Source organism: Condylostylus longicornis, unplaced genomic scaffold (genome assembly GCF_029603195.1).
Source record: "Condylostylus longicornis isolate FDR11 unplaced genomic scaffold, ASM2960319v2 ptg000034l, whole genome shotgun sequence".
Classification (NCBI taxonomy): Eukaryota; Metazoa; Arthropoda; class Insecta; order Diptera; family Dolichopodidae; genus Condylostylus; species Condylostylus longicornis.
Genome location: NW_026578003.1, coordinates 2,927,996 through 2,951,492, shown reverse-complemented (window position 1 = coordinate 2,951,492; position 23,497 = coordinate 2,927,996). Strand labels below are relative to the sequence as shown.

The window sequence follows — 23,497 nt, the reverse complement described above, 5'->3', positions numbered from 1 at the left end:
TTTAACTAATATTTACTTGAAAAACGAAGAAAAAATAAAACTAAAAAACAAGAACAAAATAGAAAAATTAAAATGCTAAAACGCTCTTTTAATGTCTAGTTTTATATTTCATTAGATTTAATCGTAAATTTTTGCAAATTATTTCTATTTTCAATTTTTTTATTCTTTAAACTTTAACTACTTATTTCTCTTCCTATGTTCTATTTATGTAAAGTATGAACTTAATAAATTTTTTCAATTATTGTATTTTTTTTAGAGTTTATAAATTTTAAGTTAAAAAGAAAAATTTTATATTTCTTATAGAATCTTGAATTAACCCGGGCTTAAATATTGAAATAAATGAATTATTTTTGAATGAAAATTGTCCGTCCAATAGAGAATATTTGAGAAATTTTAAGTATCAATTTTTTTATTCAAAGATAGAAGAAAGAATAAGATAGTTTTCAATGTAACAGATGTTTGGAAAAAATGTATTTTTGAGCTCCCTGAAATGCATTTTTGTTCAAAGAGAAGAGAATTCCATAAATTTTTTCTTTTTTGTTTGCAAAATGGAATAGCTTCACTTTTGCAAATATGTAAATATAAACTCCGTCATAAATACAAGTCATATGTATTTATTTATTGGAGCCTAATATGATTTCGTTAAGTGCTTACTAAAATGAACATGGCAAGAACACATCTAAACTTAACGAAGTTTGTAAGTTTCTACATTTTGTATGTAACTTTGTGATTCTAACAAAAAAAGAATCGTCCAAATTGTTTAAAATTTTAAATCAGCTTTGTTTACATTTGTTATTTGAAAATATTCTTCAATACGATTAAGATCGTATTGACGTGTCTTGACTCTTCATATAAGAAGATACATAATTCAAAACTTAACGAACTTATCTACTCTTCTAACGCGTTCATTTTTGTTAAACATATTCATTCCCGTAATACGTTCCGACGTGCTCAGGCTAATTTAGATTACCACTTTACTTAGATGAAATACTTCAAAATTTTATTTGCATACATGTAAGGCTAATGTTTTTAAGTGATTGCCTGTTTTGTTTTTTTTAGAAAACTCGTAAATAAATTATGTAATTTGTAAAGAATTTGTGATTAATTCCGATGTAATATTAAAATTCAAGCAATCTTAAGTTGTACATTAGTGAATTTTCTCAATATTTTTGAACTTTTACATTTAGCTTATCAAATATTTATGAAATTAATTATACAAATTCAAAAAAATTCTCTTTTAACGTAAGATCAATTATTTTGTATAATAAATAATAAAATTTATATTAAGAAACATGGCAAATGAGGTTTTTACTATTAAAATGTTAATATATAAAAGTTGAAAGAACTTAATTGTTAAAACAAAGGCAGTTTTAAAAGTTAATTAAATTTTGTACATTTTAATCCATCAACTTACAATAATATTTTCAAACTAAGAATGAGAAATGAAAAAGAATGAGAATTGTTATAAACATTAAGAGAGATTAAAATTTTTAGAATGGACTTTACCAACCAATGATTAATATTATATATGTTAAATGTAAATATTATACTTGTTAACATTTTGCAAAATGAAAGTTAAAAAACCGGTTCATTAATATTTGATTTTCCCAAAAATTTCAGATTTATTATTTAAATTCCTATGTTTTGTATTTTTTTCCTCAAAATAAAATAAATTTTGTTCTTGTTCTATATTTGCTTTTTTTTTTAATATTTTAGATTATTTCCATAACTTTTGTTTTTATTTGATGAATTTTTAATAATGAATAAAAAAAATTTATTAAAAATTTAAGAAAATAAGATTAAAAAGAATTTTTTTTTTTTTGGATCTTCATTCACAAAAATGAAAAAGCTTTTATATGATTTAAACAAAAACGTTTCTGGGAACTCGTAAGTTATGCTTGAGTCGCTTAAAAAATTATAATTTTTGTAACAACTTTGATAAGCATAAGATGATGACCGTAAGAAATCGAGGAGAATCGAAATCTGAACTGACACTATAATGACAAACATAATAATTGCCTAGATCTGCCAGTATTGAATAAAAATTTTTTAAATAACAGAAATCTTTAAAAGGAAGACCTTGTTTCATTAATGTTAATTATTTACCTGAGATTTGCTTTAGGGGTAAAAATTTCGAAATCTATGTACTCGAATATAAGTGAAATTTAATACAATTGTGATTCATACCATTTGCTTTTATTAAATTAATCCTCCTTAAATCAATTGAGTTCATTGACGTCTGATATTTTTTTTTACTTTTTGCCATAAGCTATTGAATTGCATTCAGTTGATATTAAATAACTTGTTTTTATTTTAGTAATACAAAATTAAAAAATTATAATGAATATGAAATCAATATAAAAATATTAAAGTTAAAATTTAAATCTAAAATTGAGTTTTAAAATCAACTTGAAATGGCATATAAAAGTATTGCCAATCTGCAGAAAGTTTTTTAATATTTTTTTTTGCTTTTGATAATACTGAATATTACTGAGCGTGTGACACTATCCGTTAGCAATACCAAACACCACTGTTGTGATTCTGTGACTGTAAATGCTGCAGTGGTGTTGTCTTTGGTGTTTTTGCTTCTTCTCTTTTCCAAGGCAATGCAATATTTTGCTCTTATATTTTAATTTCTTAAATTTTTGAATTATATTTATTTATTGAAAATGTCAAATGAAAAACGAAATTTCTTTTTTAAAGTTTTGCAATATTTCGGAAACGATATTTCTCCTTAAATGTGTCTCTTTTAGCTCTCTCTTCTAAATATTATCATTTGAAAGATGCTTATCACATATTACAAAATCGAATACATAATGGTATGATAGTTGACGATAAAAATTAAGTTAAATTTGGAACGTTTCATCACTGTTAAATTCTAGACTGCAAATGATATTTTTAAATTGATAAAATTTGATAATTGATATTACGTTGAAATTTTTTACATTGTTTTATTATTTGATTTGTATCTAATCCATGAAAAAATTTTTATTCTCTTGCGTTTTTTTTCATATATTTTTAGAATTCGTGCTTCCCATTAAAAAAAAACGTTGAGCACGATTACTTCTTATAATGCAAATAAAATATTCTATATGAATAAAGTTTAAATATCTAGAAATTTTAAGGAAATTAATTGAAAGAGATACTTAGAGGCATTTTTACCTATTTATTTTGCCAAGGAAAAACCGAATTACGTATTATTTTTTTCGGGTTCAACATACAAATTTAAAATTCTTAATAGATATTAATAGTAAGTAATAGAATATTCTTCATTTTATCAAAATATTTTAACTATAAAGAGGAAATCTTATTGCTAAATAAAAATTTCCAATAAAAACTGCATAACAAATTTAAAAATTTGGTGGATGCAAATTGAAACATCTTATACACATACAAAGATTTTCAATTAAGATAAAATGTTGGTAAAATAGTAGATAAATAACATTTGAACCTGTTGTTTTTATACAATTTCAATCTTAATATATTTGCTTATAAAACTAAAAATACACACCATTGCCAGCATGTGCCTAAATATTGCTGAAATTAATCAAATTCGCTTAATTTTTTTTTAAATAAAATTCTTCTTTGCAATGTGTGAATTCAGAATGAATAATGTATTGCACTTATTTTCAGTTGATTTAGTTATTTATTTAATAAAATCAATTAAATTATCAAATCCTTATACTTATCAGATCCTATACATAATAAATAAGTAAATATAAATACATTCATATACATATATTGTATGCATATATATGTATATTAATACATAAAATTTATATCTTAGTTCATATGGATCCTTTTAAAATTTTATTGATTTTAATATCGAAGAATTAAAAATTTCTTAAGTAACCTTAAAACTTTATCCCACGCACCCTATTTTGGATTTCTTTTAAATTTTAATAATTTTTGTAGATCATACTTATTGATTTTATTTAAATTATATTTTGAAATTCCAGAAGTTGGATACCAAAAATATAATAAAATTTTTTACTAAAATTTGTATGTTAAGTAGTAAGAGCAAACTAACACTTTGAAGAATTTCTTGATATACTGTGTGTATACTTGTGATATTCGTATGTAAACTTATGAAAATTCATATTGATTGCTGTGTTAAATAATTTTCTTAAAAATACTACATGTATAAAATTTATACTCATACAGTGTGCAGTAAAAACTGTTAAGTAAATTAATGAACCTACGTACTCAAATTTCGGCTTATCACCCTTTAAACGAAAGGGTGTTTAAAATTTTGGATGTGCTGCGTTTAAAGGTGTATATAAAAGTGGCAGCTTTAATTACCTCTGTATTAATTGAAATCAATTGAAAGAATTATAAGGAACATATGCTCGATTAACTATTTTTTACTATACTGTACTCGTTTCCTGTATTGAAAATTTATTTATTAAAAAATAACTAAATTAAAATTAATTTAAATGACGTAAATATATTGTACTAATTTACTAATAAAATGTCATCCATCTGTTCTGCAGTTGCATGAAGAAATTTCCATTAAGATAAATAAAATGTGTTTCCAAATTGAACTCTCTCTAGTTGTAGAGTTACGTGAAATAACAGTTTGAGAAACATACATATTATAAGAACATAATAAAAATTACATTACATTTGTAAGAATTAAAGATGAAAATGTTAGATTAGAAAAAAAATTTTGTTAGCAAAAGTAAAAGTATAACTACTTACTTAAAACTTTTTTGTAATTAAAGTAAATGCGTGTGTATATATGTATATATCTATATACATAATAATTCAATAATAAGAAGAAAATTTTTCAATGGAAAAAAAAGGAAATTAATATTGTAAATATTATGAAATTTTTATGTTCTTCCAACTTATTTTATAGTTTCAAATTAATTACACTTAACATTTTGTACGAGTGTATTTAAAGAATGTGTATATATGTGCACTAAAATATATGTTCCTATATCAGAACGTATAAGTAAGTAACACAGGGGAGTTATAAGTTGATTAATTGGTAATAATAACAAGTAAAAACGTTTCAGTCGGTATAAACCGATTGAATTATACCCTGCACCTTTCGTTATTGTGTAGCAATTACTCGAACACGTGAAGACATTCTATAGAAACTTCACGGATATGTCTGACCTATTATTGGACATCCGACTGTCAAGTTTCATGAATCTGACTTTATAATTTTTCCAAATATTTAAAATTAGCTTTTACAGTTGTATGGCAGGTACCTGAACCTGTCAAGCAATTCCATCAAAACTTCATATATCTGATCTACAATCGGACACACAACTGCCAAGTTTCATGAATCTGGCTTTATTATTTTTTCAAATAATTAAAATTAACTTCTGGAGTTATATGGCAGGTACCCGAACCTGTCAAGCAATTCTTCTAAAACTTCAGAAATATATTTGGCCTATAATTGGACACATGACTGCCAAGTTTCATGAATCTGACTTTATTATTTTGCCGAATATAAAAAATTTGCTGTTGAAGTTGTATGGCAAGTACCCGAACCTGTTAAGCAATTCCACTAAAACTTCACAAATATATCTGACCTATAATTGGACACACGACTGCCAAGTCTCATGAATCTGACTTTATTATTTTTCGAAATATTAAGAATAAGCTTTTGGACTTGTATGGGAGCTACTCGAACCTGCCAAGCAATCCCACCAAAACTTCAGAAATATATCTGACCTATAACTCGACATACAACTGCCAAGTTTCATGAATCTGACTTTATTATTTTTCCAAATATTTAAAATAAGCTTTTAGACTTGCATGGCAAGTACCCGAACCTGTCAAACAATTCTACTAAAACTTCACAAATATGTCTGATCTACAATCGGACACACAACTGCCAAGTTTCATGAATCTGACTTTATTATTTTTCCAAATATTTAAAATTAGCTTCTGGAGTTGTATGGCAGGTACCCGAACCCGTCAAGCAATTCTTCTAAAACTTCAGAAATATATTTGACCTATAATTGGACACATGACTGCCAAGTTTCATGAATCTGACTTTATTATTTTGCTGAATATAAAAAATTTGCTGTTGGAGTTGTATGGCAGCCACCCGAACCGGTGCAGCTATCCCATTATAATTTTTAGAGCATGTGTAAAATGTAATTGGACACATGTGTACAAAATTTTATATTTATAGCTTTATTAGTTTTCGAAATATTTAAAATAAACTCTTTGAGTTGTATGGCAGCTACCCGAACCCGTTGTCCGAATTAGTCCAATAACAATAGGGTTCGTCCTTGGCACAAAAGAAAAAACTTGTGAAAGTTTAGTGTCGATAGCATTATTCGTTTTTGAGTTATCGTGCGATCGGACGGACGGACGGACGGACGGACGGACGGACGGACGGACATGTCTAAATCGACGCAGAATTTTACGCTGAGCAAGAATATATATATATGTCCATACCGCAGATGACTCCTTCAAGTAGTTACAAACTCCATACCAAAGTTAATATACCCTTCACGAAGTGCAGGGTATAATAATGTGCGAATAATATTACTTCTCTTTAATTTATCCATTAGCTTGAACGGAACTATTAATTATTGCGAGTTTTACTCACAATGTTAAATACTTTTAATGTTATTAAATAAGTATATAGGATATATAGAATATAATAATTACGTGTACATAATACTTAAATGTCATATACATGTGTGATACAATAGAATATTAAGTGTTATATGAACAAAAATTATTGTAATAATATGAGAGAGTTATTTTCAAGTTCTTATTAAATATTTTCAAGTATTTAAAAATACATATGTAATAAAATTATATCAAAAATTAAGGTCACAGAAAAAGGAACTTCTATTAAAATTATTTAACTATAACGAATTGCATATATTTAGGAGAAATAATAATTAAATAATTAATTAAAGAAATTTTAATATCATAATTGAATAAGGACTGGTAGTTGGTATATTCTATAGTTAATCTATGTAATTATCTTAGTTTTGGATGAAAAAATGTTTTGAATTTTTTCAGAAATTAAATAGAGTCAACTATTTTGAAAATGCCATATAAATTTAGGAGGATATTACTCAAATGGGCATGGGCATCACAGAAGACCAATCGTTTTTAAAATTAATAAAAAATTAGGAAAAAAATTAATTTAGAATAAGTAGTTGACTAAGTGGTTCACTTGATACGAGTATCGTGATATTTTCTTGTAATTTTTTCCGTTAGACAATTATTGCAAAAACTGCAATTTTTAGGATTTTGGAGGTAATAGAGACAGAAAGATACGGACAAAAATAATTAAAATGAGAAATGTAATTTTGATGTAAAATTTTTAAACTTCAAATATTTAAGGTTGATTTTGATTTCAATTGTAAATCACATGTACATTGTTAACATTAAACAAAGTTAACGTTCCAATGATTCAATATGCTGGTAACATTATATGAAAGTATAAGAAATATAATTAAATTTAAATAAATCACTCAATATACCATTATAATCAGAATTATATTTTTGTATTCAAGTGAAATACATATATGTACAGTATATCGTATATATATATATATATATATATATGCTTCCAAATAAATTTCACTTGAATAAGTAAATTAAAACATTTTCAATAAAAAGAAATTATATGTTTTGTTACAATTTGCTAGCATACATATTTTACAAATTGTATGTCAACATATTATTTTAATAATTCATATATAACTGATATTTTTTACTATGAATAATGGATTTTGTATAATATGTAATGTATACAAACATAATATAAGTACATATATGTATGTACTTATGTATATATAATGAAGAATTTATTAGAATCAACTAAACTTGAATTTTATTAATAACATTATAATACTCGTATAACCAATACTTATAGAAATCAAACTAAGAGTAATAAACATCTTATTGGAAACCATTAAGGAACAATAATGCGATAACAATATGTATTTATATAAATTTATACTATGTTGACATAGTAAACAAATCTTCAATTTTACAAATCTAAAAATGCATATAAGAGTTCATTAAAAATTGTTTATATACTTTTAGTATAAAAATCCTTGACATAAATCTACTTATAAAAAATTAAAAACAAATAATTAAAATAGTTGAATGAACTTTTGAATATAAATTAATATAAATTTTCAATGTTTATTTTATATTAGAATTTGTATAAATAAAGGGGAACAAAATATACATATATATTTAAGTACAATTGAATTCCATATATATGTTATAAGTATACGTACATTTACAGAACCAACTTTGAAATAATTTTTTTTCAAAGTATGTACTTATATAAAAATATTTGATTCCATAAACTTTTTTTTGAAACTTCTCGACAATTGGAAATAAAAATCTAGAACCCTGGACACATAAAAATTTGACAAAAAAAACTGGAATACCCTTAAAATATTTATAGTAGCACTGCACTGGAACACTCTTAGATTATTATAGATATTATAGATATTTGAACTGCAATAATTTTACTAATTATTTGTAAAATGAAATTTTCGAGATTTTTGTAATTGAATAAGTTTTTCGAAGAAAATGCTTACAAGTTTTTGATAAAATATTGTGTCTAAATTATATACATACATTAGTATGTAGACTATAATTACGTAAAATCGTAAGACTTATAAAACGCTAGCAGAAATTTTAAATTCCGTGACTTTAATTGCATAGATATACTTAAATTTTTTAAAAGTAAATGTGCTATTTATTTTACAAACCATTTATTTTCCTTGAAATGCATTCAATTAAAATTTTACCATGAAATAATTGAAATTCAATTTGCAATTAACAAACACGTTCATATTTAATTGATTTTATTTGATTAAGTTGATTAATTTTTTAATTTATTAATGGATTTTTCAATTTTTGGTCTATGAAAAACCACATCATCTTTTATTGATCGGAAATACTTATATAAGTACGACAAAAATTAAATTTTTCAAAGAAAATATTTTTCGTTTTTCTTTTAAACCAAATAAAAATTTCTTCCTTTTTTTAATTTTTCTACTTAAATTTTTTATATTGACAACTAAAAGAATATTTAATTAAAATCGTTTATTAGTAAAGTAGATTTCCTTCAGTCATTTAGCATTTTTTCAGAGGGTGAAAGAAATAATTTTGCACCTTTTTATACTTAATACAAAATTTGCTATAATTATACACGATAAAAGAAAACAAAGAAAGTAAGGAAAGTAAAGTAAAGAATGTCAAATTAAAAATAACCATTTTTCTCTCATATGAGTAGAATTTATTGGTATAAATTTTCATGGAATTTAGGAGAATAACTTTAATGTCATGATTTGATGATCAACTTAATCAATATCAATATAAAATGCTGTTGATACTACTATTATTGTCTTCAACATGACACCATAATATTTTCTTTATTATATGGGCTAAATAACTTAAAATGATATTTCATCCCTATTAAAACCAAAATTTCAACAGAAAATAATAGAAAAATCTACTTGGCCTATACCTACTTATATATGAAAGAATGTTTTTAATATTATTTACAATTTTCATAATAGTTAGAGAGAAAAATAAATGCTCGTTAAATACGTTTAGTGAATATAATAAAACCTAGTCAACCACATAAGCCGCCATCGGTAATTTTTACCTTAACATTTCAACTCTTTTTTTTGTTTATTATTCTTTTTTTTTTTATTTTGTTTATTTTATATATTTACTTTATCACATATTTATAAGAATGGCTTTATTATAAATATGTGTACGTTTGTAATATGTTACATACACATAGTATTATTACATATTATTTAACATTCCTAGTATAACCATTAAGTACACACTAACTCTTAATAGAATTTTCATGTAGTCTCAGAGGAATAAAAAAAAAAAAAAAAAACAAAAAAACAAAAAAAAAGTCTTGTGACGTGCAATTTATTTATATTTAAATTTAATGAATTGTGTATAAGTAAAAATGAAAATGTTTAAGCATTTACTGTCATGACAGTAAAAGGGAAAATATATTATAATTCTTTTTTGTTTATTGTTTTTTTTTCTTCTTCTATTTTTTATGTGTTAAAGAGATCAAATGTTTAAAGTTGGTCAGAATATTTTTGCCTAAATAATAATGTGTGTAGGTTTTTCTTATATGTATTTTATTAACCAGTTTATGTAGGTAAGTAATTATTAGAATCATTAACTAAAAGGTGTTGCTTTAAAATATAAGCATAAATATAAATGAAAACACGGGTTAAATGGAATGAAATTGCAAAAAAAATTTTTTTTCTATACTGAATAAAAGAAAAATAATAATAGTTTGCAGAATACAAGAAAAAAATAGAAAAATACATATTTATATACATATATGTACATGCACATACAGGAATATTTTTCTGTATACATTTACATATTTGTACATGTTAATTCACTGACATTATTATGAAGAAGTGAAAATATGAAAGAAAATGAAGAAAAAGAAATTAATAATGAAAAATTGAAAAAAAAAATTCTCATGTAAAAGAATATTGAAAATGGCATTGAAGAATTAAAAGAAACTAAGTCTCATCATTCAATTCTACTTCAATTTTTTTCACTTAAGTACATATACATATACACAGACAGAAAATAAAGAAGTTAATAATTTATTGTCTTAACAACATCGTTATTATAAGCACGATTTATCCTGATAATTCTTGTGTTAAGTGCGAATATAAATTAAATTTGGACTAATTCATATATGTATAGTCATACACCTCCAGACGAAGGTAAATTATTATTGATTGACTTAGAGTTCTTATATGCGCCAAAAGTTTGCCTATATTCTTTATACTTACATATTTATCAGTTTGTTTCGGTTGTGGTATTTTCGAGTCTGTTGAATTATTTAATGTTATTGTTATGAAAATAATAACTGGGGTTTATTATTTTCATAACAATAACATTAAATAATTCGATGATTCTGGGGGTTGGCCATAACTATCACAAAGATGAGTAGTTTTTGTTGTGCGAACCTGAGCTGTTTGTTTTCTGATTCTAATAGAAGAAATAAGAACTGGTACTTTTAGGACTAAAATTTCGAGTAATTTTAATTTAATACAGATTTTATATGATATTAGTAAAAGTCTGCGGTACCTAGATTTTTTCAATAATGGAAAATATACAAATAAATAATCCATCATTTATAAAATAATCTACATAATTGTGCTATACTTATAATAATAATTTAGATTTTAGAATCGAAAGTTTCAAATCATTATATTATTTAGAGAATAATTATATTGTTAAACATGATTTTATTTCTTATAGTATCTTATGTACTAAATATTATTTTGATTATAAAATTTCTCTGTTACTAACTAGTTCGAATATAATAGAATAACTATTCGTATTTTGCCCCTATATTATTTTAATTTAGTTATTCTATTGTTGGCTAAATTTTTCTTTTAAAATAAAAACCAGTTTTTAACTATCATTACATAAATTACGAAAAATCTAAACAAAATAAAAATCAGTTTTGTTCTTTTCTTTGTTTGTAGTTCTCATTTGATTAATTTGTATCAATATAAACTAGTTATTTTTTTAACTCTACATATGTATGTACATATGTATGTATATAAAAAATAAACTATAAAGCGGTTTCCTTAATTTGGTGTTATGGAATTTTTGCTTTTAAATACCTACTATATGAAATTCTTATAAATGGGTGATTTTTTTGTGTTTTCATTTTTGATACTTTACTAACTGTCATTCGTTACAGTTGTCATCATGTATTAACTAAGTTCGGATTTTAATTTTACCATATAGAGAGAGACTAACGTCCGAATAATGTTCGTAATCTTTAAATACACATTTATGTAAAATGTATTTAAAAATATTGATTAAGAAGTTAGTTAAGAAGTAAACAATTTTAAGTTTCGAACCTGCTAATTATTTATGGAGGTTATCGTACTTAACGCCTTTATGTTACTTTATTTTCGGGTATGTGACACCACTTATACATAAGTATGTACCTACTCAAGTGTTGATCTTTCAGATTGCAACTTTAGAAAACAATATTTAATAATTTTTGATTTCATTAATTTTATTTAAAATTTCGCCAGCTTTCAAAAATTATTTACCGTGTTATATATTTCTTATTAACAAACACAGGTACTTATGTATATAGTAGAACATTATTAATTTTTTTTAAACTATATAATTATATGTATTAATTTTACGGCAACTGTAATTTGATCATAGTGTCAACTAAAAACCACGTATTTGTTGTTGTAAAATCTCAATGCGAACATAAAATCTTTCATACATACATAAGTACAACCACATGTTATATACAAACACATATAAATATTTACATACAGATTACATATGCACATTTATAAGTAACCAAATTTATTTTTGCTAAGTGATTTGGTGCAAGAGGAAAATCATTAAATTTATTTATTCAAATTTATTTTATACATAACACAAATTTACTTTATGTTTAATACAATCTTGAAGACCGAAATTCCATATACTTATATAAGAATATATTTGTTTTTATGTTAAGTATATATTATGTTAGTATGTATATGTATTATGCTATTATTATTATAATTTATTAGAAGAGTCAAAAAGAGATGGAAAAAAATGACACCATTTATTTTCACAAATTTTTGTTTTTTTACTATTCTACGTTTTTTTACTATTTCTCTACTATCCTGTATAATATTTGCGCGGTTTTATCAAAAATTAAAATAAAAAAAGCAAAAAATCAAGAATAAATGAAATCGGTCTGAAGCAACAAAAAATTAAAAGGCAAAAATATACGTATATATATGTATGCATGTACGTATATGTATATGTATGTATATATGAATTAAAACAACTGTTATTATTAATATGAACAGTTTAGCGTTAGAGGGTGACGCACTTGTTTAAACTTTACTTTTTTATTTTTTCAAAAATCGCTCAGATTTCAAGTTAGTGTTAATCATATTTTCAATTTTCTTTTCTTTCTTGCTGTGCCTTTTATTCCCCTATTATTATCATTAGAATTTAGTCAAGCAAGAGATATGTATGTATGTTCAGCAAAAAAAGAATGTAAGAAGCAAAAGTATATAAAAAATGAATAAAAACAAAAAGGAAAAATCAACGCTTTTATCGTTTTTATACTTCTTTTTAAAGCATACTTAGCGCTCTTTACAGCTCCCAGTCCCAATACAAATAAAACTTAATATCTAAAATAACGGTATATGTAACGGTATATGTTTGTGCCTAGATTCTCGCTTGTCATAAAAAATCTCGTCAATTTTTACTTCAATCAGAGTACATACGTACATACAAACATACCTACGTAAATTTAATTTTTTTATTTCAATTTTATTACAATATTTGAGAACTATGAGGGTACTTTTTCGGCTTTCATTTCATAAAAATTCAAAGAAGAAAGCCGAAAATAATTTAAAAGTATGTATGTATGTACTTGGTGCAGTTTTGGTTATTTAAGTATTTTGCATTTACAAGTAAATTATGCAATTTTTAATTATTGGTTTTAGTAATTTTAACACTTTTTTTTCTGGTACCTACTTCTAATCTCTAAGTAGTTGAGAATAGTTATCCCCGAAATTGTGTTATATAGGAGTAAAAGACAGGAGTCTTCAAATTTGAATAAAATAAAAATTACATTTAGTTTTAATTAGGAATAAAATCTTTTAACATCTGTTGAAAAAGAACGTAAATTATTTTTATTTAAGAAACATTCCAAGAACTTCTAAGTTGTAATACACAAAATGGTAACACGTATTATTATTAGAATGTCGATATTATCATGAATCACACACATGTGTACATTATGTGCGTACATATATAATATCACTAGCACTCGCCTTGTATCTTGTGAATTTAATCAAAAATATAATAAAAAGAATTGCCAAAGATAGATATAAACATAAAAAAATTGGTACGCGTTTAGTTACGTATGTATATGTAAGTATGTATTAAGTACATGTGTATTCATGAAAAAAATAAAAAAAAAATAAAATTTAAGCATATTTGATTAAATTTTCACCGTTTAATTGATAACAGTTTTTACATAATTTTATATTTCATAGTTCTAATCTACATAACAGTATGTATACATATACTGTTGTACTGTATATTATTACATACACATAGTAAGCAATTAAGTTACATGATTTTTTAATATTAATCAAACATTTATTGTTAACAAACATATTGTACAAGTTTTGTAGTTTATGTAATAATACGGGGGGAAAATAGGTCTATTTATAAATTATATCAATAAAAATTGTTATCAATTATAGTAATAATCATGTAAATGAATTTCGGTAATGCAGATTGTTATTTTATTGCAAATTAACTAGTTATAAATTTTTTTATAGTACAGACATAGTGAATAACGATTTTATGAGGCATTTAAATATTATAGTTCGATTGTTTATAAATAGTAAAAAATTTTAACAAAATATTTTTTCTTTTATAATATTTATTGGTAATAAATTTTTTAATAGTTTTTTTTTAAAATTGCAATTTTTTTTTAAAGGAAATTAAAATTTATTTGAAAGTATTGTGTAGATTTTTGAAAAATAGCAATTTATGAGTTTATCAGAACGTCCGAACTGAATATGTAATTAAACTACTAAAAACTTATGTAAACTTGCATATGGAAAACAAAAGATGGAAAAAATTTTGTGGAATTATTAATAAATATACAAAAGGTAACTTGCTTAGTTCCAGCACAACAATGATATTTGTTCAGAATATTTTCGAATTGTTCTGAAAACCAAGTAAACTAAGTTTTTTTCTTAAACATATAAAAAAATTAAATTTCTTATATTAATATAAGTATGTAAGTAGTTTTTCTAGCTTCCAGCGATATTGTTCAAGTTTTAATATTGTAAGCCGAATTTAATTATGTTCAATTCAATTGAAACAGCTTATCCGTATTAGTATGCCCCATAATAGGAGAGCATTTACCAGAATGTGAATCTTATGTCGACTCAATTTTAACGACAACACGCTTAAAAATTGCTTAGCATAAGAAATTTTTATGTAAGATTCCATAAAATTTGAGTTTAAATTAAACGGACAACCACGCATTAAATTTTAAGTAAATTTTTTTTTTCTTCTTTTTTTCAATTTTCAAGTAAATTTATAATAAAAAAAAAAAAGCTCTGATGAATGAATTGTAGACTAGAAAGAAAGAGAAAAAAGAAAAAATAAGATGTGAACAAGACAACAATTTAAAATTTATAATAATAGAGCAAAGTAATCAAAAGAATAGAATTATTAAATTAAAACTTTACAAATCAGAAAAAAACTTTTTTGTTATTCAATTTATTTCTCTTCATACCTACATACATAAACAAATGTACGAGTATGTACACATAATATATTAAGGCATGATAGTCTTGCATATCAATATTGTGTGCTTATGAACATAAATTTATGGATTGGATTAATAGTGTATCTATAGATAAAAATTGTTCTGTTTGATTAAATTAAACAGAAAAAAAAATACAAAATATTATCTACCTAATAAATAATGTATGTACGTGCAAAGATGCAGTTAAAATTGGCAATTAAGTAATTGCGAATTAAAATAAAAAATTCATAAATTATAATTTACATATAATTTAATTAAAATTACTTTGATATTTGCAATAATATGCAATCGATAAATATTTATGTAATTCAAAAACGAACGCCAATTATCTGAATCTTATATATACGTACATATATACATATATTATGTAAGTATAAACGCACACAATGTATTTAAAATAATACAGTGATTCATTTTGTTGTGATAATCTCAGACAAAATGATTGCAGCTATGTATACTGCGTCTACATACGGCAATTGAATGTGATGAATATTAATTGTGTATAAATACAACATAGAAACATAGAATTACTCCCGATATTTTACGAATTTCAGAGAATTTAAACTATAAATTTTAATTTTTTATACACTTGCAGCTCTTGAGTTTCGATTATATTACCGATTATTTCATTTTATTCAGCAATAGAAATTGAATTGAGTACTGAATAAATTAAATTAATGTTAGATCTAAATGTTAGTAGAAGGGGAAAGGTAAATTTACGCCAATCATGTCGAAAAAATAATTCAAATAAAACAGTTTTAAAAAATATACGCATATTATTTTAGATACCATCTCAATTCGCTTTCACATAATAATATTACCTTGCAAAAAAAAAAGGTCAAAAAATAAAACAAAAAAATGAAAGCTTAAAAATTGTCTTCAATTTAGTAATTTTAATATTTCCTTTTCTTTTTTGAAATGATGAAAATCAGTAAAAAGGAAAATGTCTGTAGGGAAAAAAAATTTTAAGCACTTAATTGTAAAAAAAAAAGTGTGTACACACAAACAGAAAACATACGTATGTAAAAATGTATGTACATGTGGCATGTATACGCAATGTACACATCATACACACGACATAATATTATAATAATATTTAGAATAAGAAATAAAAAAGAATAAACAGATAAAATAATGTTATTTTATAGGAAATTTTCATTAAGGATTAAACACAAAATAAAAAAAAAATAGCTGGGGAAAGAAAGAAACAAAAAGGTCAAGGATTTTCAAGGTAAAAGCATAAAACAAGAACAAAAAAAAAATTAAAAGAAAAGTTTCATTTTTCCAGGGTTTTCCTACTTAACTATAAATCCCAATTTGAATTGAATTATAAAGGTGAGAATCACACCGGAGCATAAGTAGTACCTTCTTATAAGTTTACAATATATTTTACATATTATATGCTATATAATTACATACTCATCTTTTTAACAATTATGGTTTAGGTTTAGGAAAAATATTGATAGTATATAGGTACTTAAAAGTTTAAGGCAAATATTGGGATAATTAATATTTTCCATATGGTTGTTAAAAGAAAATTTCTTTACAATATTCATAAAAAGGTCATAAATTTTATTTAAAAGTTTTATTTTTATTAAATAATAGGAAAAAGTCAATATGATTTTTTAAGGGTGTGTTACAATTTTTACTTGCTCAAAAAAAAATTTTATATTAAAAAAAAAATAAAAAAAAATTTTAATTTATTAAAAATTAATTATACATTTTATATGTTTACATGTGTATGTGTTATTTTAATTAAATTCTATTAATAAAAATGCTTTTCATTTAAGTACTTCAATAAATTTATGAATATTAAATTGTAATTTGTAGTTATGACTAATACGATCCGAATTATATAGGAATCTAATGAATATTATGCAAATATTGTAATTACATTTCCTACTCGGAATTTATTTAATATTGTTTCAGTTTAACATCGCTGAATTGCATTGTTATAAGTCCTGCCATACGGCTAACGTTATTCCATAAATTGTTCTGTCTTTTACATCTTCTAAATGTGATAGGTATTAATTTTTTTGTAACAAATTTGTTCTTTAGATCATAATTATATTGACTACTCATCGATAACATATTTTAAAGCAAAAAAACAAAACAATCTTCTATATTATTAAATTTCTCATTCAATTGCATAAATTTTGCATAATAATATTGTTTAATTTTATAAAATAATAAAAGAAGCTTGTATTCAATTTTAATCCAGTTTGTGCCTTTTTCATTTTGAATTTTATATGCAATTCACAAATGATTTTATAAAATATAAATTAGTAAAAACAAGTTTTACAAGTTTTCATTTTAATTTTAATGTTATAATTTTTATTTTTTTTTGTATTTTAATTCAAATATATGGAAATTATTGAAATATTATACTTAGTGAATTTTTTATATTCACTGTTATAAAGATTATATTTTATACGGTTTTTTGTTAAGTATGCAAATTTTAATTTTAAAAATAATTTTATTAAGTATTTAATTTATTTTATTATATTTTAGTTTACAAACTTGCATTTAATATTTAATATTTATATTTGTCAAATGAGTCAAGTTATTTTTAAATTTTTCTATTAAAAATTAAAATAAATTAAAAGATTACTTAAATCACTTAATTGTTTGGTTGTAGTATCGATTTAATTATTTATGCAAGTATTTGTTATTGGACATTTGACGTTATTACTTTAGAAATTAACGTACAAATCCTTGTTTAACAAAAATTTCAATTTTTCTAACACGCTAGTAATTTTATTATCGAAATTAATATGGGCCACGATATACGAAAATAGTTCGTAAGCTACTAATTAAAATTGATCAATACTTGTAACAAAAGCAAATAAAATATATTTAAATAATTTTAAAATAAAAAATTTCTTTCAAAGGAATTTCTAAATTTCAGTAACTTAACACATTAATTAATTCATAATCCAATCGCTGCAAAAATATTAATTTACAATTTCAATAATACCCTGCCTAGGTGCATATTTACAAAAAACAAGTAATTTTAAGTCGACGGTTATTATTCAATTTCAATTATATATTTTGTAAAATAGTATAAGTAGTATAGTAAAATTACTTATTGTCAGTTAAATATGCATTCTTGTAAATAAATTTTATTTTGCATATAAACAGAAATGTACGTTCATATATGCATGAATAATGTATAAATATTCTAAGAGTTATTCATAAATGAATGTTTACAATAAGTTTGTTTTTGTACATAAACTATTCGTAAATTGTATTTCAAAACTTATGACAAAAAATCCTTATTCTTTTTATCTCGGAATCTAAAAACTCAGGAATTTTAATTCTTTATTTTGTAAATAAAACTAAAATTTAAGTAGAAAAAGAAAATAAAATTTGCAAATTTCTCGTAAGTTTTTCATTTAAATAAAATATAGCAATACAAGATGATAAAAATAATAGAGTCAAAAACAAAAACTTAATTAAAAAGTAGAGGCAATCAAAATGCATAGAAGTAGAAATATATACAAGTTACTATTGTATCTACAAGAAAAATATGAAAATTTAAATATGTATGTATGTATGTAGGTAGGAAAAGAAACAGTTGAATTAAATAACTAGAACTAGAATAATAATAAAATATAAGAGTATAATGTAAATGTATGTATATAGCCTTATATGAGTATGTATTTATTATTTATACATAATATTTGCAATTCACATTTTTGAATTCCAATTGAGAATCATACTATCATTTTAATAGAATTTTACTTGCTTGAGATCATTTCATCATCGTCATCAGAATCATTTCAACTTTTTTCTTTAATTTTTTTTTTATTCTGTTTAAGTATTTATTTTTTTTTCTTTTATTTTTTTTTTACCAAAACCACTAATTCCAATGAATCAGTTTTGCCTGTTGCAGAATTGAATACCTTTTTATTTTCCTTTTATATAAGTATTATTGTATGTACATTTCTATACATACATATATAGGCATACATACAAATGTCTATATGCACATACTAACAATTTTTTTTTTATAAAAAAACAAAGTTAAAGCAATTCTTTCAAGATTTTCAAGAGAAATAAGAAAATAAAGAAGTAAAAAACAAGTAGAAATGAAAATAAATTAAACAAACGTAACCGGTTTTAAATGAACAAAGCTAATAAAAAAATGTTACTTAAGTATGTATAAATGTAAAAATATTATAAAAACAATACTTATCTTATAAGTTTAATTCTCATATAAAGAATAAATTTTTTTCTTAACTATACTCGTTATATGCATGTACATCAGTACATACATATACATATATACGTGTAGACAGTCATATTATTCATTACAAGTTTCAATAAAATTCCTTTAAAAATTATTTATATTGAAAACACTTTAGTTGGTAGGGTATAATATGGTTTGGTACAAAAGTGAAACAGAATTTAAATTATAAATAAGAAGAAAAAAAATCTATTTTATCCTTCAACTTTTTATTCGTCACAATCAATACACAATACTATTATTATTGTGGCTAATTTAAAGTTACCAGATTACAGTAACAACAAAAAAGAACAACAATTAATTATTAGGCATGGTGTTCTTATAATGGGGAAATAGTGTATTAAATTCAATTTTATACAAAATTTTGTATAAAACTGATGGTGTGAACAAGTGAATTTAAAAAAAACCCCTTGTTCAATTTACGAATTTAGATTTCTATTAAAGCACTAAATTAGTTCAAAATAATTGAACTGATTAATATAAATGAAATTAAAAATGTATAAAAATTCACTATTTAAGAATTATTGTAAACGAAGAAGTAATGTTAACAAGAATTCAAAACCTAAAATTTCCGAGCGCGGAAATAATATATTAAAATTTAGTTAGTATACTAGGTTCAAAATTAGTGTTGAATACCTAGGCCAAAAAAAAATTTGAATTAGGAATTCAGTTTAACAAGTAATGTTGCTTGTAATGAAAACAAGGTACATGCTTAAAAATAAATTATTATTCCTAATTCCTACATTTTTTAGTTTTCTTTCGGCTTGGCATTGTAAAATAGTAGTTAATTAATTATTCAACAATATTTTTGCTCAACATTGGGATATTCTAACAACATCAGCCGTTTTAATTTAATTCTACGAATGGAAAATATTCACAAAACTTTACTTATAACTGTACTTTGTAATAATTTATTACTCGTATTGTGATAAATTTTTAGGCATAAAATTTAATATTTAGTCGTCTATTAACGAGAAGTTTAGTGATTCCCTTTCACTAAGTATTAACTTAATTGGAATTTAATTTCGTAGAAGTACTGAACCTCTATATGAAATTATATAAAATTAGATGTTGCCAAGTTCAGCTTATATCCCGAAAATTTAATAAATAAATAAGTAGAGGTAAAAGAGTTTTAACCTTTTCTTCTGTAACATTGAAGTTGAATATAATAGTATACTTAATGTACACCTAATAATATAACTAGATATTTTTGACAATATATAAGTACATAAGCATACTCGTATATAAAATATTTACTTTATACTTATGTTCAGGTCATTTTATTTTTTACAATGAGATGATATGGCACATTATTATTAGTATTATAACTGGATTCAATGTTAATTGTACATGTTGTAATAATCATAAAAATAATGATTATAATATACTCTATCTTTTAGTGATGGTCATTCTTTCATAGAAAAAAAATGTCGTGCTTCAGGTAAAAATGAATGGTTACTTATTATTTATGTATGTATGTTTTTTTTCTACACTTTTTGTTCACATTTCGGCAATAAAATATTTTCTCTATTTTGTATAGAACTACATACATATAAAACATGGAGCACTTAGCATAGTGCATAACACAAATAATAAGTAAATACATATATACTTTTATATACATGTTGAATATACAATACATTATATATATGTAAAATAAGAATTCAATATAATTAATTACTAATGATATTTAATAATAATAATCAAAATTAATAACAATAAAATAATGTAATAAATAGAATATTTACATGGAACTCATAAATTTAGAATTATTGTCCTTATGCAAAAAATTTTTATTAAAAAAATAATTGGATAAACAATTAAGTATTTCTCAAAATTTAATTGAAAAAGTTAAAAAATAATGTAATTAATTTTCTATTACTAATAAAAATATTGAATTTATTTGTTTTTACTAATTAAGCAATTAAGAGTAAGAAGCAAGCGACAAAATAAAATAGAGTCCTATCATAACAGGAATGAATTTTTAATTGTAAGCGGAAAATATACTAGGTAAAAATTTTGGAAATAATATTTTTAGAAATTTTTAAGAATACTCTACATCGTTAATTACAAGATGTGCAGTTTTATCTTCTAAATTATTTTAAGAAACAAAGACTTAGATTTAACACTCATTCAACTCACGTCTTTGTAATTATAGTAATTTTATATGGGTTCTACCAAATATAATTAGACAGCAGACCTGTCTGCGTTTTTGGTTGGTTAATATCTTCTCTTAAAATTTCTTAAATTTTCAAGATGATGTAGAACAGGCAAAAAATAATAAAATATTATGACAACTGCATTTTCAGTCATTTAATAAGAAAGTAACATATTTACGCCAAATTTCTTGATGAACGAAACAGAACAAACAAAGCACCTACTCACTGCGTAAAGGACCTTAGAAATTTTAGATATAAATTTTTATGAAAATTTTTATTCATTAAAATTTTATAAACAGGTATTTTATTCATTACTACCAATAACATAGTACCTGGGTAGGTTAATAATTAGTTCATTTTTTTGAAGTTTATAATTTTAGTAATTTGATAGAATATTACAACCGTTTTATTATTAAAAATTAATTTCAAGTTCGTTAGTTGTTTTTCATAGATTTGAATTTTGATCATCGTATGAAGTGTACCAAATAAAAGCAAAATTGAAACTTTATTAACTGCGGACCATGCTCTTAATAATGGAGTCTTAATTAAAAGTGATCGTTAAACTACATTGTACATACTTAATTTTATTAATTAATTATAAATTAATATTAATAATAATGCAGGTAAGTATATAAAACTTATTTGAGTATAAATTACAATTTTTGAATTATTTTCATTAAATCCATTTCTATAATAAAATAAATAAGTAGGTAATTAAGCGGTTATAAGTTTCTAAAATTTTTATTATTGTACTTATGGTAGGTACTTGAATAAGACTAACAAGTTAGGTGGTATACCAACAATAACAAAAATCTACAATTTTGAAAGTTATAAATTTTGGTAATACTTGCAAAATAGTAGAAAAATTAATATAACAAATATTTGTATTGAATATTGATATACATTTATTTTATAGTATGTGTTGTACATTTTTTGCCCATAAATATTTATACATTCATTTATTGTCTATATACATAGATACTTGAAATCCTGTATTTTTGTACAATTTTTCCGGGATAAAAACTTACACCAGAATGCATAGATATATATATGTATATAGATATAAGAAATTGATAGGTACTTACTTTTATATAGTTATATTTTTACTAATAAATGAAAAAAAATTGTGTAGAGAAATTTTTTTTCCAGTATAAAACAATCCAATGGAGCAATAATAAAAAAAAAACAAAAAATGAAAAATATCTGTGTCACAAATTACTATTTTCTATTATTTAGGAAGATACAAGACTAAAAACTATAACTTCTCTTTTTTTTTAATTAAAAAGGAATTATGAATATTTTATATTGAAACATATCACAACACTTATTAAAAAAATATTTATATTTTGTTTTAACTTTATTGTATTACACTTAAATATTTAATATATTTGAAAATATCAACACAAAAAAAAAAAATAATAAAAATTTCTCGGTCTTAATTTATATCCGCTTGAAGCGAAACGTTAATTAAACACAATTCACACGACCAAGCTTACCTAATGAAAAATGACAACTAATTGACGACATAGCAAAAATTTTCTGGGATAAATTTTTATTTGACATGTTAGTAAAACGAGACTCGTTTCACCAACAAACTTTAATACTAAAAATTTTTATTTGAATTGACAGTGGAATGTCATATTTTCATTATACTACTTTGCTACATTTCAATTTGAATTTTTATGTCTATATACCTACATACATACATATATAATAATTATTGAGCGAGTATTTTTT

At 23.1% G+C, this 23,497-nt stretch overlaps 1 protein-coding gene across 1 annotated transcript in view; it reads right to left on the bottom strand.

The window, feature by feature from the left end:
- The window catches only part of LOC129608760 (polypeptide N-acetylgalactosaminyltransferase 5), a 72,186-nt gene extending 48,926 nt beyond the window's left edge, over positions 1-23,260 (bottom strand). The window contains exon 1 of the mRNA XM_055520459.1: positions 22,846-23,260. The gene's annotated coding sequence lies outside the window, so the exon portion shown is untranslated. The remainder of the gene's footprint in view (positions 1-22,845) is intronic.
- Between the last annotated feature and the right edge of the window lie 237 nt (positions 23,261-23,497).